Genomic DNA, 4,837 nt, shown 5'->3' on the forward strand with positions numbered 1-4,837 from the left:
TCTGTTTTTTTAACTTAATTCATCAGTTTTCCTTTTACAAGCTTTCCAGATTTAAATTAAAATAATTGAATCAATAGGTATTAACACCATTAACCGTGCATCAGTATTAATTTAAAGAGTTTTGTTAGACTAGCCATCAAATAAAAATGATGCCAGACTTGTTTAAGTACATCTAAAACTAACGAATGCAGACAATATTCTTGTACCTACTTAAGTATACTTATAGGAAACCTACTGTTTCGTATTCTAGAGGTCCTGACATGTTTAGAAAACCATTCGTCGGATGGACCCTATTACAACACTTCTTTTACTAATGCTCGGGAAACAAAAATAAAATTTGAAAAATGATGTTTTACGGCTTAAGTTAAAATTCACAGAGCAATTTTTTTTTAAATCTTGGTACCACACTAACATAGATTTAATAATTTCAGAACATATCGTAATTCTTGTTTACCTATGTAATTATCTTCCCTCCGAAGTTGTTACGTCACCTGAATAAATATTAAATAAATGTTTGTTAAAAAATATACTTCGCCATGCAATATTCTTCGTGCTTTTTACTGAAATTCTTGAATTTTCAGAACCTTATGAATAAAGCCGTTTATTTTATTAATTAAATGATACACAGTGTAGTTTATATTCTCGAAAATCTGGAAAAACATTGTTATTCGTGTTACACTACATCTACGTATCAAAATTATGTTTACCCCCACTGAGCAGTTAATGATGTTATCATACAATATTTAGGAATACGTCGCTCGTATTGCAGGCTGATTTACTTGCGTTTTAAGAATAACATATCCCTAGTTTTTATATTACTGTACGTAATTATAGCGTTCATCCGACGAACAGCTACTTTCATGTTTTCTCGATGTTTCATGATCCCTGAGTATTAAAAAATAGGTCCCCAATTTTGTCTGTCTGTCGTCTGTGTCGATTATTTTGGACAGATAACCTCCGGAGCTACTGGACTTATTACCATGAAATTTTATATGAGCTATAGGAATGTCGTGTAGAAAGCAAAACACTACAATTCAAATTTGTCTGGCCTTCCTCAGCATTAAACAGAAGACATTACTCAAAATTTTGCATAGTCAATGCTATATAAGTTTGTAAAATAATATTATGGGTATTTTTGCTGATTTAAAGACCGTTCGACTTTTTATTAAGTCCGTACAGTTCAAAAGCTAGTGGAAGCCAGAGAATTTCAGAAATCTGAAATGAAAAGCAAGTTGAGTTCAAGAGTGGTGGAAATAAGTAAAGAAAGGAATTTAGAAACAGTTGGAGAAAACAGAACATTATTATTAAAAAAACGCCAGAAAAAATCTACATATTACATTTTCTTGTCTTTAAATCAACCAATTTAATTTCTTTGAAATATGAACAATAGAGTAACGTTATCATGGTGTTGTATTAGATGATTAGAATAAAAGTGCAAACTAGCACGAAAGATTACTAAATATATCTTCAAGAAAGATATACCATACATGCAGAATTTTTTGCTCTTTGGAAGCGGGCACGTTTTATCCTAATAACTTAATTTCTTAATCAGATGTAAGGAATTTCTTATTCTGCTAAAGATTTTTAAGTATAAATCTACAAGCTCGTTTTGTTTTTGTTTGAGTTTCACATTAAACTAGTAGTTAGTTCAAACAAAATGTATATCAAATTTTCAACAAACTCTTTCAAATGGTTAAGTACCTATATGATTATTATTACCATTAAAATAAATTGACTAGTTTTGTATTTTTCAGAGCTACTGAACACTGATTTGATGAACTGTAAAGTTATAATCAATTGCTGATGTATTAAAAGAATGAATGAAAGATTTTTTCCACTTATTTCATTAATTATAACTCCAGTATTGCTATCATTAATAAAATATATTCACATTTTTATTCTACGGTGCTACATTTTTATGGTATTCTGCAACAGCCTGTTGTGCCTTTGATAATGATTTGTTTGTACTCGATGCGGCCCTTGAACGTATTTCATCTTCAACTACTTTGTTCACAGTTTTATGTACTGCTTGCTTTAGTTTTCGAACTTCCGTTATGGCCTTCTTCTTGGACTGCACGGGATGATCTGTTAATAATCATTATTTACAAGTGGGGGTGTCAAAAATATATTGAACTTACTTGCTCTTTTCGTAATTGCACTTCCTTTCTTGGTAGTTTTTTGGTTACTTTTTACATCTTTTGGAAGTTTAGTTTTAACCTTCAACTTTCCTTGGGCCATTGTATTTGCTTTAAATTATTCACGCCTAACGAATATGTAGTAAATAATCTAATAATGCTTGGATAAAATATGGGACGTGATCACAATAACTTGTCAGCACAAACTTGTCAGTAGCATGATTTTTTTAAAATGACAATAACCTTACTAATAAGTTACAAAAACCTTTTCGACACAAAATTCAAAATAAGTAGGCAACCACTAAAACAAATATGCGTTAGTAGAGCAACAAATGACATTAACACATTATAATCAATTACATAAATATATTGGAGAATATCTACCCATAGGGCATTCGGTGACATAAAGTTGCGACACATCACATATTTCTGATAAGTGTTATTATTTCATTTACAAAAATGTTAGAATAATTTTAAAATACAGGAATCTGTAAACCTTCAAACTGAACAAGCGCTAATCGTGGCTCCAACAACCATTACCGTCTCGATAAGATCCTTGCCGTCTGATCGCAGAAGATACTAACAAGTCTTATTAAGGCTTCCTACATAAGTCGAAGACATTATAATGTCTTTTCAGGCCGCTTGCAGCAGAATTGGAAATGCAACACACAATACATTTTCAGAAGCATCATTGAAGTTGACAAAAAACAAATTACGGTATAAAACATAGTCAGCCTTTGCTTTTGGTTTAACATAGCTTTTCCATTGTTCCGGTGTTACATTTTGTAGGGCTCGGTTCCAGACATCAAGTGGATTTTTAGATTTTAAAACGTCTTTGTCGTAGAAACGTTTTGTTTGACTCCATACTGTGCTATTGGGACAAAGAAAAGTTTGTAAAAGTAAATTAGATTATAATAAATTTAAACGTAGAGACAGATGAGAGTGATAGCGATTTTACTTTTGCTGAAAATGATATATGAAGAAATAAAGTTCTATTAGCCAAATACACTGACGGGACTGACGTCATCCGAGGTCATCAAGATGGCAGCGTTTGACAACTAGCCTGTTTTCTCATAAGAGTCAATGCTAATATTTTCGGAATTCATTTAAATTTGAGAGCGTGTCAACTGTGTTTTTATAGTTTGGTAAGTTTGTTACAGTTTCTAGACTGTGTAGATATCTGTAAAACGCACCATAACGTTTGAATAAGCTTAAAAAATAATGTTTTCCAATGTGATGTACAGGTTAACTTCGCTGCATCTTATATTATTTGTTTTGCAAATTAATTCTTTGTTAATGTACATCAATGTTTTTTAAATACACTAGCATCTTAATATTATAATATTTTGTATTTTAGGAGAAAATGCCTAAATTTTGTGCTGTTGTAGGTTGTGCGAATCGAAGCACCAGAAATGCGGACAAATTTTATTTTCCTTTCCCAGCAATTAGCAACAATAAAGGTAAATATATACAGGATGGGGAAAAAGGCGGAAGCTTTGGTTAAAAGCCTTGAAACGAGTGGATTTAACGAAGCCAAAGTAAAGTATTCCTATGTTTGTTCAGATCATTTTATTTTGGTACAGTAACTACCTATTAGATTTACAGTTTTTAATAAATTACTACATTGGTGCTCTTTTAGGTAAACCTGCAGATTTGTCGGATGTGGACCATCCTGATTATGTTCCATCACAAAATTTAGGATATCAAAATAAATCCACTCGTAATACTTGTAATGTTGAAAGACAAAAATAGAGAAAACTGAATAAATGCCTCTAGACTTTTGAATGCACAAATTTCATTGTGGGTTATTTTACTTATTCCAAAAATAAAAAAGTTTAGAATGGTATTCATTGTTATGGTAGGGACATCGTCTAAACACAAATTAAAATCACTTGCACTCATTATATAAGGATCTACGCCGTTTAAATTGTTTAACTTTTGTACATATCTGCTTTTCTCTTTGACGGAAAGACATCGTGCATAATCACTTAAATTATTATCCATACTTTAAAAACAAATTACACACCTTCACTTAAAGCCGTCACATTAACCTCAAACGAAAATATTAATTTCCGATTTACCGCTTAAAACACACGAATGTATGTATTTTGGGTGACGAGGAATTCAGACCAAAACAGCGTTCTGTATTTTTATTTTTATTATGTATTTTTAAACTCAAATCGCCAAAAAAGCACCCTGATACACAGAAAAGATATGAAAGAAGCTATTCACGTGTTTATTTTCTAGATAAATACCCACACTTTTAAATAAAATGCGAAAATGTTAACATTGTCACTTACGGAGTTTCACAGCGCTTGTCAAACGCTGAGTTCCCGCCACAGCGTGACGTCACGTGTTATTGGCTAATTAACAAAGTTCTTGTATATAAATTAAAAATTAAGACCTTAATAATAAGATATCTCGAATTATAAGAGATTAAACATACTTTATTTAGAATGCTGTAAAGTTTCTTCAAAATTCATTGCTTTATTAAAATTTAGTAGTGCGCAAAATTTTAAATAAAAAAATTAAATTTTTAAATTTTCGCGCGCTACTTAATTTCTAGTAACTTTTCTGTCAGTCAATCTATCAGCATACAGACCACGGCCGATACAGACTATAACAAATTTATTTTGAAAGCAAAGCCATCGTAGTTTTATGTTTGAATTTTCAAACAAAAAATATCTTATTAGTAGAGAAAT

At 31.2% G+C, this 4,837-nt stretch overlaps 2 long non-coding RNA genes across 2 annotated transcripts; one reads left to right on the plus strand and one right to left on the minus strand.

Annotated features, from left to right (window-relative positions):
* Positions 1-1,864: 1,864 nt before the first annotated feature.
* Positions 1,865-2,568, minus strand: LOC135143075 (uncharacterized). Its single transcript, XR_010282670.1, has 3 exons — positions 2,496-2,568; positions 2,139-2,436; positions 1,865-2,085 (listed from the first exon to the last, which is right to left on the minus strand). It is a non-coding gene; the product is annotated as an uncharacterized LOC135143075 (long non-coding RNA).
* Positions 2,569-3,160: 592 nt separating this feature from the next.
* On the plus strand, positions 3,161-3,920 carry LOC135143329 (uncharacterized). Its single transcript, XR_010282753.1, has 2 exons — positions 3,161-3,280; positions 3,524-3,920. It is a non-coding gene; the product is annotated as an uncharacterized LOC135143329 (long non-coding RNA).
* Positions 3,921-4,837: the final 917 nt, after the last annotated feature.

The sequence above is a fragment of the Zophobas morio genome, unplaced genomic scaffold, assembly GCF_036711695.1.
Source record: "Zophobas morio isolate AGI-343-1 ecotype UQ-CSIRO unplaced genomic scaffold, CSIRO_AGI_Zmor_V1 ptg000058l, whole genome shotgun sequence".
Classification (NCBI taxonomy): Eukaryota; Metazoa; Arthropoda; class Insecta; order Coleoptera; family Tenebrionidae; genus Zophobas; species Zophobas morio.